Below are 19,081 nucleotides of genomic sequence, written 5' to 3'. Positions count from 1 at the left end.
ATCTACAGCTTTAAACAGAAACATGGTAAGTCTGTGCAACTCAAATGAAACAATACATTGCCAGATGCCCAGGGCTAGAGATACCTGCAGAAGAACGACTAGTATCATTGTTTCTAGAGGGACTGCTAAACAAAGGACTTCATGCTATATTGTATAACAAGAAGCATACAACCCTAGAAGAGTGTGTGTCAAATGATATTGACTTAGAAGACAATTGTGATATTTTCAACGAAGAGGATGTCCCTAAGGATAACCAAAGTGAGAAAACAACATTCACTAAACTAGCACAAGTGGGAATGGCTGCTCTGCAGCACCACTTTCAACCATAGAAAACATGCTCAAAAGAATGAATGACATGATGAATAACATGCAAAAAGCACCTATGAGGGGACCAAGGCAAGGGAGACCTCAACAGGGACAACCAATTAGACCGTAGAAATGGTGTGCAATCGAGGGTAAATGGACCAACCATGAGACCAATGAGTGCTACTACCGACCAAAGTATGATGGGAATGTTCAGTACGTGCCCATGAGGCCACAAGGACAACCCATGTACAAATATCAACCTAACATGGTACCAGGTCAAAGACCACCGATGGGTATTAAAAGACCTCAACCCGTGTTGGGTCAACAACCTCCATATCCAAAACATAATGCAGTGCCTGTAAAGTACATGCATTCAGAGGGAGTCATAGATGAACAAGCACTAGTGCCTGTTACACCCTATGAGCCTAGTCTATCTACAATAATGGTAGAAGGAGATTGGTATAATTCACATTCACCGCCAATGGAAGAACCTGTGACTTATGCTCCACCAGAGCTTGCACCAATGTAATATGTAGCTAATCAAGGTGTTAGACCTTCTATGTTAAGACCCATGATTAAACCAAGAACAAGAAACTGTCATAACTGTGGTGCAGATGACCATTGCAAAAATGAATGCCCAGAGCCTGACAAAAACCTCAAGCCAGTTGAAGCTTATTGCATACTATGTTGCAAAAAGGGAGGACACTTCCCGAAAGATTTTCCTAAAAATCCTTCAAACAAGGGTAAAACAGTAGTGAACGTAGTCCAATGATATTTAGTAGCTCATCAAAGAGTGAACCGATTGTTCCAATCAAGGTAATCACTAGAGCTCACACTAAGAAAAAGAAACATAACTCCTCTGATGAGTCGGAGAATACAAATATTGCCTCTCAAAAGACCAAAAGAATCAGAAGCAAGAGGTATGAGATAAGAAGGTAGAAACAAAAGGCTGAAATTGAGGAAAAAGCAAAGAGGCTATTCCAGGAAAAGGTGAAAGAAACTAGAAGCAAAGTCAAAGAAACAACCGTGAAATCTGGGGGATTAATTTTGGTTGATAAATTTTTTGAGCCTATTAATGCAACCTTGGAAGCCTACCAAGCAGGACTTAAAGCAGGACAAAACATAAAAAACAAATGGAAAAACTATCCTTCTCTAGACATGGAAGCAGCTAAGCTTATCAAAATCTAGTAAGAATCACGCAAGAGATGCTAGAAAAACGAAAACCCAAGCTTGAAAGTATGGAAAAACCGGAAGAGCTTGTGGTAAGAGACACCAAAGAAAATCCAAAGTGGTGGTAGAATCCCACCTTGAACCAAAAGAGCCAGAACTTATAGTGCCGGACAACAAAGATGCCTTAGACGGAATTCCATTCGTAGAGGAAGACTGACTAAAACAATTATGGAAAAAAGTTAGAGAGATTAATGATGGGAGCCTAACTTTAAATTCAGCTCCTATAGAGGAAGTTTGGTTAGACAACCTACCTCCTGATATGGACATGGATGTACAATCCTTGTATGGGGATTGTGGATTAAAGCTTCAGGAATGTCAAAACCATTGACCTTGAAAACATTACCCTCTTACTTGGGAGATAACAAAGATGAATCCATAGTGTGTAAGACCACTCAGGTAAAATGAGTGGACCATAACCTAGAAGTAGAAAACATTCATTCAATCATGTCTACACCCATCCAATGCACTCTTACTTTGGAAGAACTGTTGAAACTCAGACCATATTTATGGAATGATCTACAGAAAACCCTAGAGAAGGTGCAGATAATGGGGCTAGTCGCACAAAATTTGGGAAAATTGAAACACGAGATGGACAACAAAGAGATTCAGTCTTTTCTAATGAACAAAGTCGGAGAATATTATGAAGGGGAGGAAGGAAACACCACCCTTCCAGTGAAATATAATGACATAGAAACCATGGCAATATTGAATAATGGAGTAGGCATAGACATAGCCATGGAAGCAGTTTGGAAATCCTAGGGCCAGCCAGCCATTAGACAAACTCGAATGAAATTGCAATTGGCTGATGGGCACATTGAAAGACCATTAGGGCTACTTGAAAAAGTGATAGTTAATTCCTGTGGGATTGAATATCAACACACTTTTGCCATAGTAGACTTTGGGAAGAAACTCAATTACGAAATCATATTGGGAAGACCTTTCATGCGACAAGTACAGCTCATCCAAGATTAGGGAAACAATTACTTGTACTTGAAGTAGGTGGGATCAATAACAAGGGTTAATATAAAAGATCACACTTATAGAGACGTCATGAAAACACCCATACAAGAGTTTGATTTAGTCTCTTCGGTTGAAACTAAGCTTCCATCTTGGTTGAACAAGGTCACTCCTATTTGGATGTGCAGAGCCTTAGAAAATGGGAGCTTAAAACGAGAAGAATATATCTTAGAAAGGGATTGCATGGATAAAGCTTATGTACCTGAATCCTTTCCAGAGCATTTGTTTGAGCCATTTGAGTGGACTCAAATTTTAGCGATAATGGATGTATGTGTGAATATGTCTATGCCTACTCAATTTTGCATTGAGGACGGCTATGACATAATTCCCATACAAATGATGTCAACCCTCCACATTGAAGATGAAATTTAAGAAACTAAGAACTTGATGAAAGCTCAACAAGTCTTTTCAGACCTCTACTACGATGCAACAGATGAGTTAGAAGACACTCAGCTACCTCAAAAGATTTGGGGTCAGAAAAAGAACATGTGAGAGCCAAGCTACTCATGAAAGGAGGGGAGGAAAAGTTTTTAGACTTTCCTAACCAAAAACCGAGAAGAAAGAAATGGTATAGATGAAAAAGAGACACCAAAAACGTGAAATCTACATCTATGCCATCAGTCTCCAGTAGAACCCAGTTTCTGATGCAGATAGATGCACATGATTGTGTCAAGGACAAAATCACTGGCAGATATCCTTCAAACGAAAACCCAAAAATGTCAAAAACATCGAGAAAAACGAGGAAGGATACTCAAGAAAATCCAAAAAGACAGGAAAAGGAATCAACCATGACACGAGTTGAGTGGAAAAAGAAGTATCAAGAGTTGAAAAAGGCTCTAAAGGCGATATATACAACCGAAATGGAAACCACAGAAGAGGATGGTAAAGATGTAATGAGTGGTCCATCCCATTATAAAAAATATACTCTCCAAGATCAAAAAATCATAGTTGAACGTTCTGTTAGAGAACTATGAAAATAGGGCGAGTCCTACGAAGGGCCTGAAAACGCAAAAAAGATAGATATGGCTGAGCCAGGAGAAGAGCCTAGGCCTGACTACATTGCAAATGACCTAACAGAAGAACTAGAAGAGATTTTGTTAAGCTTACTGAAAGAATACCGAGATATCTTTTCTTGGTCTTACAAGGATCTCAAGGGTGTTGATCCAAAAATTAATCAACATACTATACCCATGAGAGATGATGCAAAACCAAGTAGACAAAGGCCATACACATACAATGAAATATTTGCCAGAAAGATCATAGAAGAGATTGAAAAACTAAAGGAAGCCAAATTCATTTATGAAATTGAACACACAGATTGGGTGTCTCCAATTGTGGTAGTACCCAAGAAGAATGGAAAACTACGAGTGTGTGTCAATCTCAAGAAAGTGAATGCAGCTACCAGTAGAGACAACTTTCCTCTTCCAATCACTGAGCATGATTTAGAACGAGTTGCAGGTGAAGAAGCTTACAGATTCTTATATGGATTTTCAAGATACAATCAACTTTTGGTTGACCCAAAAGATCAGCATAAAACTGCTTTTGCAACGCAATGGGGTATTTTTGCCTATCGGGTTATGTCTTTTGGGTTAACTAATGGTCCTGCCATCTTGCAAAGATTGATGAGCCATGCTTTTAAAGAATATCTTAGACAATTCTTGGAAGTATATATGGATGATCTATGCGTACATTCATCAATTCGGGCTGATCATTTTGAACAACTCAAAAAGGTATTCGAAAAATGTAGACTTTATAGGATTTGCTTAAACCCTGAGAAGTGCACATTCACGAGTAGACAAGGAAAAACTCTTGGACATATCGTGTCTAGATATGGCATAGCTATTGATATGGACAAAATTCATGTCATTGCTGATTTGCCTAGACCAACAATAGTTAAAGGGGTTGAAGCCTTCATGGGACATTGTGGATATTATAGATGGTTCATTTACATGTACGGTATAATTGCAAAACCCATGTATAGCTTGGTTACACACTTTGAGTGGACTGATGTGTATGAAGAATCCTTCATGGAGCTTAAGCAATCTCTCACTTCAGCTCCAATATTGAAAGCACCATATTGGAATAAGATATTCCACATACATGTAGATGCTTCCAATTTTGCCATAGGGTGTATACTAGCTCAACCAGGAGACAAGAAAATTGATTTTCCTATTTCTTATGCTAGCCGACAGTTGAACATGGCAGAAAAGAATTATACCACCACTGAAAGAGAAGGATTAGGAATGATCTATGCCGTAAAAAAGTATAGACATTACCTATTAGACAACAAATTTGTGTTCTTCGTGGACCACCAAGCCTTATTATACTTGGTCAACAAGCCATGCAGCACAGGAAGAATAGTGAGATGGTTCATCATTCTTTTGGAATTTGATTTCACTGTGGGTGTAAAAAAGGGCACCAATCATCAAAGAGCAGATCATTTGGCAAGGATTGTTTCAGGAGAATCACCTAAAGGAGTAGACAATGATCTACCAGATGCCTATTTGTTCTCCATGGAAATGATACCTCGATGGTCAAAAAATATGGTATCATTGATGACCATAGCTCAAGTGGATTCACAAATACCACTTCCTATTACAATCGAATTTACTGGTAAGTTATACAAAAGAAACATAGAATATTACTATTATGCATTAATCTTGAAGAGAAAACCAAATACCTAAGTCAAGCACATATTACCATAGTAGGACTTCACTTTGCGGAAGACCAAACTATGCAAAGGATCTTGAGACTTGGAGTATTTTGGCCAACTATGAGGAGTGATATTCGATCTTTTGTAAAGGAATGTCCTCAATGTCAAAAACAAACACCCATACCTCATGTAACATTGTTCCAAATATCACTCGTTCCTAAGTGGAGTAACTATCTAGTTACTTACTTATCGAGCCGAACATTTCCTAAGGATATGAGTAAATGCCGTCAAAGAGCAATTGAAACTGAAGCAAGAGACTATGCTCTTATGGGAAACCAATTGTATCGGAGAGGTAAGGGTCAACATTTGCATCTTTGTGCAAATAAAGAAGAATATATTCCGATTATAGAATAAGCACATGCTGGATTAGCTGGAGGTCACTTTTCTAGTGAAACAACCACAAGAGTAATCTTAATGGCAGGCATATGGTGGCCAAGACTTTTTGTAGATGCCAAAGAATATGTTCGAAGGTGTGATGCTTGTCAACGAGCAAAAATGCCAACAAGAGTAGATAGCATGCCCTTAAGACCAATGATGGGGGCTAGAGCTTTTGCAAAATGGGGTATAGATTTTGTTGGGCCAATACATCCACCTACTTATAGAACCCAAGTTCAATATATAAAATTGTAGCTACGGATTGTTTGACCAAGTGGACTAAGGCTAAAGCAACTCAAAATAATGATGCCAAAACCACTGCCGCATTCTTATATGAGTATGCGTTCACAATATATGGACTATCAATAGAAATTGTCAGTGATAGAGGAACTCATTTCCTCAATGAGGTAAGTGAGTATTTGCTTAGTGAATTTATGGTCATTCATAATAAATCAGCTCCCTATCACCCACAAGCAAATAGACAAGCTGAGCATACGAATAAAATTCTTAGCTCGGTATTGACTAAAGTGGTTAGTTCAGGAAGGACAGACTAGGAAATGAATCTCCATGCAGCTCTATGGGCTTATCGAGTTTCATTCAAAACACCTTTAGATGCTACACCCTTTAATCTTGTTTATGGTCTTGATGTCATACTGCCAATAGAATTTCTATTGCCGACACTAAGGATAGCTAAGGATCTTGAGTGGATTGGATATGAATTGTCAGAAAGACTTGAAGATTTAGAGAAGTTAGATGAGCAAAGGCTAACTGTTGTAGCTCACATCTATGCCCAAAAGCAGAAACAAAAACAGTTTTTTGATTCCCATCTAATTGCAAAAATCTTCAAAAAAGGAGACTTAGTTTTAGTCTATTCCCTTAAGCAGCACATTCCCAAGTTTAAGGAAAAGGGAAACGATGTGTCTCCAAGTGGAGCAGTTAAGTTATCCACCCTCGATGGTGAACCAATGGCTAATTGGATTAGTGGATGTCATTTAAAGAAGTACAATCTACCACTAACCAATCAATTACTAGAAAGAATGCATGCAGCTAAGTAAAGGAAGATAAAACGACATCAGGTTAGTGATGAAGTCCAGAAAGAAGCTCGGTATTAGGTACTCAAAAGGAAAGCTGCTGTCAAGAATCAACATATACAAATTCCCATCAACACACTGGAAATAGATGACAGACAATGGGAATTGCAGAAAGATGCAGTGTCAACAGATGATGAATGGTTAGATGGAATGGACCTTCGCATCAAAGTACAACGCAATAATCATAGCACGAATGCATTGGTCGACACGAGAGCTTGAGTAAATGCAGTCAGTTATTCCACGTACAAGAAAGCAACAAGTCAGTCTTTGACAGCAAGAATAGCGACTATCAAAGGATGCAACAAGAACCCAACACCAAATTTGGGAGTAGTAAACTTAAATGTGATAGTACATGGATGTTCATACCCTCACCAATTTGTATGCTTACCAGATGAACACATGAATGAGACAATGATTCTAGGAAACTCATGGATGCGGACGTACAAGGTGGTACCAGATTGGGATACGAATCAGCTCAAACTATCACCTAAAGATGGACAACTCATTGTTCCAATTGCACCAAGCAAGGATGAATGGAAAGTATCTCATCAGCAAAGCAAACCATGAACCAATCAATCTTCTCCATCCTATCGACAAGAAAATGCTACAAGTAACATGCAAGGAGTCAGGAAAATTTGGGTACCAAAAGCACAGCTTAAGGAAAAGCCGATTCAAATCTAGGTTCCCAAAACATCATCGACAATACCAAAGATGGTTCCAAAGATCAAAACACAGAGACGAGCATCTCTGAGTAAGGAACCTAACACAAAATGGATTTGGAAGAAAAAGGAGCATTTATCTTCTTCGCAAACTGCAAAACAGATCAAGCAATGAAGAGTTAAACCTCAGAACACTCAACCACACCATTCTACGTCAAGCAAACCAAGATATCAATGGCGGAAAAAAGCTCAACGATAGTCAAAAGTGATACCAACAGCTTAGGCAATCAGCGTGCTAAAGCATCCTGATGGTACAATCAAGCAGAGAGCACACAAGCTACAAGATTTTCTCTTCGGAAGACATCATAAGAAAGCCTCAACATCAGAAACCCTTGAGTTAATTTCTCAAGACCCAACTCTTGCACAACATATTGGTTTGAACTGCATTGATTTTCAAAGCATGGTAGATCCAACCACGGCTATGCATAGACACGATTGTTCAACCCATGCACGCAGTCGTTCCGGAGTATGCTTCTAGGAGGGGTGGAAGAGTACTAAGTAATTAAGGGCAATGTTTGAAGAGGGAGGAAAAAAATTTGATACTAACGTGTGGTTTTTTGCAAAATTACCTAATAATGCCCTTATAATTCATCAACAGGGGAAATTTAACTGATAATATCACCCCAATTAGTGTAAATAGTGTATATACTATCAGGAAATCATCAAAAAATAGTCCTTTTTGGTTTTTTTTTTTCATTTTTCTTGATATTGAGACTTAAAAATGAAGAAATCCAACAAAAAACAATAAAGTTCTATTTTTCAACGGATTTTTTTAATTATTGGATTTTCATTTTGCTTTTTTAGCGCATTTTGTTATTTTCTATGATTTTTTCTAATAAACATGTCAAAAATTAAATTATAAATAGCAAAGGAGCTCAGATGAAAAAACTGAAGACATGGTGGTGATAAAAAATACAAGGAGGACAAGCACAAAACATTTCAATGAAATCGGTAGATGGAAGTGGGAAGCCTAAATTAGGCGGCTGGACCTACTTTTTACAGAATGAGCTACATGAATCCGATTGGGGAAATTTTTGAGTCTAACATAGATTTCACGGCCTAGTAGGATTAACAGGGGAATTTGGGAAAAAATGGTTTGGGAAGTCTGAGTATAGATACCCAAGGTAGGCTAAAATCACCTCATTTCCACTTGTTGCTTTTGGAGAGAGAGCCTTTCGACCTTCTTCACGCGTATTTTTCGGAGTCCACAGTCAACTATTTTCAGCGCTGTCTCACACGAGACATGAGGGGTAAGTTCCATAATTATCAATGATCCATTTTGTACGGCTAGTAGCTAGTCTAAACCCCTAGAAAAAACCCTAGAATCCGAGCAGTGCACGAAGATCTACGACCAAAAATTGACCATAGTGGCCTGTCAACTTAACCAAATCAGATAAGATTTGAATTGTAGCATGCCCCAACATAATAGACCAGTTCTATATCACCAGTTGACCATGCGGCAAGGGTCGAGGGGGTCCCAAGTAGAAAAGCCAGGTTTTTGGCAGATGCCAGAATTGCATTCTGACTCCACAAACAGCTTGCATACGAGGTCCATACACAATGTATATAATTGGTTGCAAAAAATCAATCAAGCCAAGCCCTCGAAAAGCAGAAAACGGCTCGAAGACTAAAGCGTCAAATTCGACATACAAGATCAAATTGACTCCAAACGGACCAAAATTGGATGAGTTCCTTCATGACTATGTTGCGGAGAAGTCCATAGCCTCAAAAGTGACTAACCAACCCTACAAGCCGTGTAGTCACAAAAATCGGTGATTTCAGAGTCGACAAAGCACAAAGTGATGCCGACAAGACCAAACTTTACCAAATTCAATTTAAGACTTGTTTTAGGTGTATAGAATGTGTTTAAGTCAAAATTTCCATGTTTTGCAAGAAAATGTTGAATGCTGTAACTAATCGCGATTATTTACTTTTGCACTATTTTGGCTTGAAAATTGTATCATCACCTCACTGTTAACCCTCACGGCACACGGACACCCTATCACCTACGATGGACGTGTATTATGTATTTGGTAGAGTCAGGTACCGGGCTTGTTGGTCCAATAGGGAAAGGTAGAGTGATCGCCGATGAGAGGCGCACTTTAACTTGGACATTCAAGGGATTAGTTGGCTAAGCATGGGCGCCCAAGTGTGAATGGGGTGAGCTCCTATAAAATCCAACTAAACCTAATTTTTACTCATTCTCTCATTTGTGCAATTGAAGAGTGCTCTTGCTCCATCTCCATCTTCTTCTTCTTCACCTCCTTGTGTGTGTGTGTGTGTGTGAGAGAGAGAGAGAGAGGGAGAGTGTGTGTGCGATCGAGCATTACGAAGGCACGACGGCGGCGAAGCGGTTGAGCGTGGCACGACTGCAGCTTCTTCTTCATCGCGGCGAGGAATCCACCACGAAGGCGAGCGTAGAGCGGTGAGTGACACACCCTTTGTTTTCTTGAGCTTGCTAGTTTAGGCTTGTTGTGTGCTTGGAGCCGTTTGTGGCTCGCACACGGTGTATTGGCAAGTCCCTTGCTTCGACAGTGCGGCAAGGAGCGCACATTTTTGGCGCCGTTGCCGGGGATATGCCCTACACTAAGCTCGGTTAGCACTTTATGCTTCCTTGTGGTGCAATTTCTATCATAGGAAAGGCAGGGAAGGAGTGTGTGGAGATTTCTGTTTTTTGCGTTTTCTGCATTTGCTGTCAAGTTTCAATTTCTGCTATTGTCTGCGTTTTTTCAATTTCTGCAATTTCTGCATTTTCAAGTTCGGCGTTTTTAATTTCTGCAATTTTCTGCATTTCTGCGTTTTTTTCAATTTTCTGCAATTTTTGCATTTTCAAGTTCGGCATTTTCAATTTCTGCAATTTTCAATTTCTGCGTTTTCAATTTCTGCAATTTTCTGCATTTTCAATTTCTGCATATTTGCGTTTTTCCAATTTCTGTATTTTCTGCACCAAAATTTTTTTTTAAATTTTTTTTTTATTTTTTCTGAAAAATAAAAAACTGGGAATAAAAAATATTTAAAAAAAAATTTGAAAATTAAAAACGCGAGTGAGCGGGTGGCGAAATTTTTCGAAAATAAAAAACGTGACTCTTAAAACGGACGGGTTGGTTTGTATAAAAGATAGATCGGGATCGGGATCATTTGCCCAAGCCCAAGCCCAAGCCCAGGCCTAGGCCCAGGCCCCAGTCCTCAGTCTTATGATATATACTAGACTCACTCCTATATATATACCCTACTCCCTCAAGAGAGAATGAGAGCATGTGGGACAAGTCCTCCACTCTCCTCCTTTCTCTTCCCACTTGCACCCTTAGACTTTCTAGTTTGGGCCTAGTTCCCTACTGGAAATTGACAGTTTTAGGGATTCCGAGGACATAGAGTGACCAAACGGAGGGCTGTAAAGCACGGCACGACCCTCTGACCGATACGCTCGTTTCGAGCTATCACACGGCCCATTCCACGACACGCTCTAAAAAATCTAGCAAAAAAACAAACAAATAACACGCTAAAAACTAGTCACAAGGCCTCCTAGAGAAGCTTTTTGACACCTTAGGGTATCAAAAGTACATGCACTTACGCTCTGGGCGGGTGCTAGAACACGAGCATATTGAGGGTGCCTCTGTTCATACGGACACCCATTACCCATCCACGATAGGATCTAGACCCTCAGCGGGGACACAAGGTAGCACCACCCAAGACCCTAAAATAGCCGCTAGTGATTCCTCCTCCGACTCAGAAATCATGGAAGCATACCCTAACCAAAACACTGAGAGAGAAGGCCATGCACCTCCCGAAGCTCCACTGCCTAGTACTAGTATGTTTAGCCGTTTCATGGAAACATTAGGTAGAGCTACTCGCTCGGAACCTGATGCAAATGAAGCACACGAAGGGGGTGGGGAAGTGGAATCTCCTTTCACATCGCACGTGGACCCCACACCCCCAAAGAGTGTCCATGTGGATAGCCTACCAACTTCTTACCAAGAAGGCCCTGTTGAGTTGCCTCCTTCAGAAGTTCCCTCTAGAGTACCGTTGGTGACAAGTAAAACCACGGGGAGCAACATTGCTTCTACCTCAAAAGAAACCGTTAACACGTCGACTCTAGAAGGATTGTTCATTAATGATCATTGGACATACGACCTCCACACTGAGGTGTTGACGGATCTACACTCTGGCCACGCCTACCATGTAGGATAGATAGAGATTGTACAATCCACCTCTAGTGCCACGAGCATCGAAGATCAACAGAAAATGATCTGTAATGTTATCCATGGCATTATTCAATCAGAAAGGCAAAACCGAGGGGTAAATATACTCTCAACTGGCCCCATGAGATTTCTGGATACGAGCAAGGCTCAACAGCCTACTCTATCACAAATGGAGACTCCTCTAATGAGTCCCATGGACCCATCTTACGTCATTTCACCTGGGGTCTCTATGCAATCTGAGCCTCCGAGCGAAAACTTTAGCTTCCCTAACTTGGCTCAACCCTCTATTAAGGAAAACACAGTGCTCACTCCAGGGATAAGCCTGACAGAGAATGTACCGATGACATCTACGGTTAGCGCAGTGCCACTACCTAGTGTCGTAGTACCTAATATGGGGCCTCGACCATATGTGCCTCTAGCCCCTTATGCACACATGGCCCCCACACCTCCAATTGTACCACTTGCTTATGCTCCTCGAGTGCCGCTCCCTAGCTCTTATCCGAGTGGACCTATGCCCGGTTATGTTCCATATCCTGCATCATCCACACATATACCAAGACCGGCACCCGTCCCTCTCCCACATATGATTCCAAGAGTACCTCCACCGGCCCTGCCTCCTCACATAGGTGACTTGGCAGCGTTTGCTCAAACCATAGGTCGATCTATCGCGGAAAATATGCGTCACGCATCTGATAGAGAGCCTAGAAGTAAGGCAGTACAAATTGCCAAACTCACGCAAAAATTCAATGGGGACGAAGATGCTCGGAAACACATTGAAGTGTTTGAACAAGTATGTGATTCCTTAGGGGAACGCAACGAACTACATAAGTGCAATGCCTTAAGCTTGACATTAAGTGGGAAGGCTGGAGATTGGTATAGGACCCTAAGGGTGGACGAGAAAACAATCTACCCTACCCTTCGAAGGTTGTTTCTAAAGGAGTACATACGAGAAGGTGTGCTTTGGGGTGTAGCATCTCAGCTACAGAAGGCCGAACGTAAGGAAGGAGAGTCAGTAAGGGACTTCATTAGTCGTCTAAAGCACTTAAACTCTCGCTGCCCTGTAAATGAGCGCTTCAACAATAACCAACTGCTTGATCGATTCATTCGAGGGTTGAGAAATGAAGGAATCTATAATGGACTAGTGATTAGAGGTATCACAACCTGGGAAGATGTCACTGCCAATGCAATCCAATTAGAGGACAACTTGATGATAGCAGGCATGAGGGTGTCTACTGACACGAGATCCACTAGCTCACAAGCCATTGAGTATGAACCCATGACTGCAAAGCCCATTGCCAATGAGCCAAAGGTATTTGAGACATTCTTGACAGACCTCACCAAGGCAATCCAAGAGTCTCTTAAGGATAATCGACCCCCTCAAAATAGTCACATGTATCCAAGAAGGGAGCAACAATGGTGTTCCATTTTCTTAGGTCCACATAGCACTAGTGAGTGCCCTACGTTTAGAGTAAAATTTAATGGAACTTGCAACGCATGTGGTAGGTATGGTCACCAAGCTAAGGATTGTTTAATGATCAAACGTATGATGGCAAATAGACCACCTGTAGCTTGGACGGATGCACCTCGAGCTCCGGTATTGATGCCTGCTCCACCTGTTGAGCAACTACCACAACACATGGTCCCTAGATCTCAAAATGTTGTACAAGCTACACCGCTACCACCTCCTGTGCTAGGACTGCAGCCCCCGCATCCAAGAGCCGCCCCTATGAACCAAGTGGGTTGCGAGCCATCAAATGCTTATCCAGATAGCTGTGAGGAGGAAATAGACACTAGTATTGCCTACGGACTTGATACATTGGAAGAATGTCCTATATACTACATGGAAGATTGTTGGGGACAAGTCAAGCCGGTTTATCAAGCTGCTGCTCTCGCATCCAGAGGTCAAAATATCAACACCCAGGCTAGGAGACCAGCTCTTCAATGCTACGAGTGTGGTGGACCACATCGAGTAGCGGAGTGCCCTATTAGGCTGCAAAAGAATGCTGCATAGATGCAAATGAATCAAGGGAGCACGTCTGCAATGCCAATACTCACATGTAATCGTTGTGGCATAGATCACTTGATTGCCCAATGCCCCTATAACCCAAATGCGCCTAAAATCACACCCCTAAATTTGGTCGAAATTGCTAGTGTGACATCGCCAATACCACCCGTCGCACCCGCTTATGCGATTACACGGTCCATGCTTCAAGGGCCAGGCCATATCCTCGAAGAGAGAGATACCGCGTCAGTTATCCAAGCAAAGAAAAAGAAGACACGAAGGAAGAAGTCGCAGAATACGGAAAATTCAAAGCCAAGTTCCAAAACAAACATAGGAACACGAGATGACCCCGTGTATATGAATGACCTCGAGGATGATTCAGATTCAGTCGAGACAATGGAGACTAGAACCAATACCACAAAGAGAAAGACCGACAAAGAAAACCGTAACATGGAACCAAATGAAAACCGAATAAGAGAAAATCATAAAGAGCCTCTGAAAACACCACAAGTGTTTCCAAATCCAATCCAAGACCCCCAAGATAAACCGCAGGGGCAAAAAGGGAAGAATCGTAAAAAGAAGATTGGGACGTACCCAAACCCAATAGACGAGATTGAGCAGGTGAAACATCTAAGAGGTTTAGTGGAGGAGACTCAAAGGAAACTAAAACTAGAACCACAACCCATGCATGTCAAAATTCATGACACAGTGTTTCCCACGCAAGTTCATCCACCCCACATGAACCATAGACCGTTAGCCATATCTAGTATCATCCAAGAAGGGAGTGAGGACGGGACATTAGAAAGTGAGCATACACCCTTCTTGTTGGAAAGGATGTTTAACGAAGGAATACCTGATCCCATTGAGGAATATGAGATTCCATCCTCACCAGTTCCTAGTCAAGGACCTACACCCTGTAAAACGCCAATGAATGTTGCCAAACTAGTGGACTTCATGTCTTCTGAGGTCCGAACCACGATCATAGCAAAGCTGTATGGAGATCCTGAGTTATTCCTTGCACTTCGAGCATTCCTTAACGGAGAGCTACGAACGGGATTACCGCAGTTTGCGCAACCAAATAGGCCTGACTCGATTATGATTGATGAGGAAAATCATGTGCAATCACTTGACTTAGATGGACACGAGTCTGTGATTGAGGTACCCATTAACGAATTAGGGCAGTATTTTGAAGGCGACGAGTCTAATGCGACCCTACCCATCACTACCAAGGGATTAACTATAAAGGGAATTCTTGATGGTGGTGCGGGAGTTAGCATCGTTACAAAAGATTGTTGGGAATCCATGGGAAAACCCCGCCTCAGTGTTACTAACATTGTGGTAAAGATGGCAAATGGTACCATAGCCAAACCTATGGGGATGCTCAAGGATCTTAAGATCAAAGTTCTAGGACACAAGGTACGACATACGTTCATTGTAATGGATTTCTCTAAACACCTTATGTCATATGAAATGATTTTAGGACGACCATTCATGAGGGAAGCACAAATGGTTCACGATTGGTCTAAAAATCATGTCTATTTGCAATTCCAAGACTCTGTCCTTAGAGTGGATTTGGTGACTGGTAAGGTACACCCCTTAGGGAGTAAAACCATTATTGATCATCGCTCTAACACCACAGTTCACTCGGCCCCACTACAATATTGTTACACTTGTAAGAAGGATACAGACATTGGCCAAGATTCTCCTTATATGGATGTCCTACCTGGGATGACTGAATCAGACAATGTGGATTGGGTCCACCTAGCATCAACCATAGACACTTGGGGAAACAGGGGGACGACCTGGGTAACACCTGAGGGGGATGAAATGCTTATACCCTTAAATATGCTACAAGCAATGCATATCGCTTCTGACAAGACTCGTCCTAATGTCACGAAGAAAACATACAAGTGGGTCCCTAAAGCTTCTTTAGTGACCATAGATAGTGCTAAAAAATAGAAGCCTTGTAAGAAACATACCACTCGCTCCAAGAAAAGTAAGAAAATGTTGCGATGGATCCCTAAACGACTATTGGAAGCCCAAGGCTACTATCAAGGAAATGATCAAATCTGGGTGCCAAAACGTAGATTGTGCTCTTACCTATCACCTGACCCAAGTGAGCCCAATCCCGTAGCTCCAAAACGAATCAATGATCGTGGAAAGAAAAAAATCACAGAATGCTACACACCCACTCCCGAGCTAGTTTGGGTACCAAAGAAAGAACGACTTGTTCCACCTAGCTCAGGAAGGGGGGAATCCCATGAAGCTTCTAGCTCCTCATGTAATACATCCATAGAGGTAAAAGCTTCTACACAGCCTCCATCTATAGTAGTGGACCTCCATGAAGCTACAAAAGAATCCACACCTCCCAGTGTTCAAGAATCACCTGATGAACCACTTCAAGTTCGATCCTGGGAGAGTACCTTACCACCCTTGCAGCTTGACGAGGCACCTAGGGTAATAGAAAACTACTGGCAAAAATCCTCACCTATTACCAACTGGAACAATTGGTTTCAAAGGGTGACAAGCTCATTTCAAACGGTATGATCTACCCAAGGAAGGGGGGAGTGTTTGTGGACATCCATCATTCACTTGTTTCCCTCTCAACCTTTTTCCCTGACCTCTCAATTCCAATCTTAGGGAATGTACATATAAAGCTTTATACTCACAAAAAACAAAAAATAAAGAGCAAGAGCAAGAGCAAGAGCAATTAGCAAACGAGTATACACATTAAAAGTCAAAACATTGACTCAGACCTACACATGTCACATCTGGTACAGTGAAACAGAAACCTATGCCATAAAACACCTTTGATCCTCATCACTTGAGTGATGGAGGGTAGGTAAGATTAGTACGATAGGAGTGTTTCTGTTTTAGAGATGAGTGATTAACAAAGTTCTCTTTTCTCACTGATGTGCCTCCTAGAGGTATTGTTTGTGTTTCATAGTGTGTACAGGAGCGTGTTGCTATTGATAGGATTTGGACCTTCATGGAACCTTTCTCTCGTTCACCTTCAAATCAAGCACGACCATCAACACAAACAGGTGTTTCTTGTCCATTAGCATTGCCGTTATCTTTTTGCATCTATGATTGTCTGCTTTGATTGTGATTGGTAGCATAATATTCAGCGCATTGGCTTAGTATCAAACATTTAATTCAATGTAATGTTTTGTCATAATCACTTGTTTAGGTGTAAAAATCAAGCAGTCCGACTAAGCTAGTTTGACCAAGTTAGGTGTTAGAGATCTTCTCTTAATACCATGGGGAATGCCTTCCTAATAAGCAATGGTTACTTAGGTTCTTAATCCGATTTAGGCAGCATTGTGTGAAATGTACTAGGGCTTTCTAGTGGGCTTGACCCTATTGACCTTTAGCTTAAGTATTATAAAGGGAGTTTACTAATGTGATGAGCCTCGGGAGGGTAACAATGTTTTATGACCCCCCAAAGTTACAAAATTTAAATGCTGAAAATGAACAAGCAAAAAATCAAAGTGCCACAATGTAAAATTTTAAGCTGGAAGAGAAATCTCTGCTTGATTTGGTACTTCACTCACATGTATTGTCTATGGTACTAGAGCCCTAGAGGTTCCCAGTGTGGGCGCTTTTCCTTGAAAAGCAAAAAACCCAAGGCATACAAAATAAGCACACAAATCAAAATTGAATCAATGTGAAAAGACCTTGGGGGGTCAATGAAAAAGTAATTAGTCAGGCGATGATTTCATGAGAAATTCCTTTTATGGTAGCTTAACTACAAAGTCTTCTAGATATAGCCTCTAGTCAGCCCTCGAACATGAATACTTGGCTCTCGCGATTAAACAATTTAATTGACCACTGAAAATTAAGAAGCTTACCCATGGTATTAATATTCGATCTCTAGTGCCTTTCGACCGTCAAATTAGCGACCCCAGACTTGTTTAATTTTCTACCTTTACATCTGTTTATGCATTTGATTACATTGCAATTTAATGTTCATTGCTATCAAATTGTTTGAAATTCTTTTACCAATCAATTTGTCTACCTAAACTGCATATGCTTTTTAAGAGAATGCAATTACTGTGCCAATGTTGTTTGATTTTGCAGTGACTGAAGAAGGCTAAGGACATTCATCTCAAATGCTCTTCCACCTCGACGAACCAGCTTCAACTTAATAGCTTTCGGGGACGGAATCTACATTAGGAAGGGGGGCATGTTAACCCTCACGGCACACGGACACCCTATCACCTACGATGGACGTGTATTATGTATTTGGTAGAGTCAGGTACCGGGCTTGTCGGTCCAATAGGGAAAGGTAGAGTGATCGCCGATGAGAGGCGCACTTTAACTTGGACCTTCAAGGGATTAGTTGGCTAAGCATGGGCGCCCAAGTGTGAATGGGGTGAGCTCCTATAAAAGCCAACTAAACCTAATTTTTACTCATTCTCTCATTTGTGCAATTGAAGAGTGCTCTTGCTCCATCTCCATCTTCTTCTTCTTCACCTCCTTGTGTGTGTGTGTGTGAGAGAGAGAGAGAGAGGGAGAGTGTGTGTGCGATCGAGCATTACGAAGGCACGACGGCGGCGAAGCGGTTGAGCGCGGCACGACTGCAGCTTCTTCTTCATCGCGGCGAGGAATCCACCACGAAGGCGAGCGTAGAGCGGTGAGTGACACACCCTTTGTTTTCTTGAGCTTGCTAGTTTAGGCTTTTTGTGTGCTTGGAGCCGTTTGTGGCTCGCACACGGTGTATTGGCAAGTCCCTTGCTTCGTCAGTGCGGCAAGGAGCGCACACTCACCTATCACTTGTACACACCTATTACATGCCAAATTTCAAGTATGAGCCAAAATGATCAACTATAACTTGGGAAATTGCCAAAAAATGCAAAGAAGTCCTTGCAAGCCAAATTCTGAGTTATGAGCCACATTTTTTGATCCAAATCACCTCATATCATAGCAAGGTCTATACCATGCCTAGAACCAAGTTGTACCAAAAAATGTTCCTTTTGATGAAAAAGTTAATAATCACAATTATTTACTTTTTGGCCAAAATGGCGGAGATTTGCAACTTTGCCATCATGGGACCAAAGTACATGATGTCCTAAGCCCACAAGCCAAGTTTGAACAAATTTGAAGCTCAAAATCTCAAAATTCCTTTACAACTAATGTTTCAAAGACCTAAAGCCTAAATCTGGCACCATTTTCACCCCGTGCACCCAAATGAGTCCATATTTCACTCAGAGTATGTATTTGGTATACTTCCAGCCTATAATGCCAAATCTGCAAAAAGTTGAAAAAATTACTCAACTGTAAATAATCACGATTATTTACTTTTGTTGCAAATTTTTCTTTTGACTTCATGAATTTGATCTTTACATGTTTTTATGCATCTATGCATGTTCAAAAATTGATTGAAGAAAATTGGACTCAATTTGTCATCATTTCAGACTGAAGTACAT

The sequence above is a fragment of the Adiantum capillus-veneris genome, chromosome 5, assembly GCF_014529385.1.
Source record: "Adiantum capillus-veneris isolate H3 chromosome 5, ASM1452938v2, whole genome shotgun sequence".
Lineage (NCBI taxonomy): Eukaryota > Viridiplantae > Streptophyta > Polypodiopsida > Polypodiales > Pteridaceae > Adiantum > Adiantum capillus-veneris.
Note: the sequence above shows the minus strand (reverse complement) of the source record.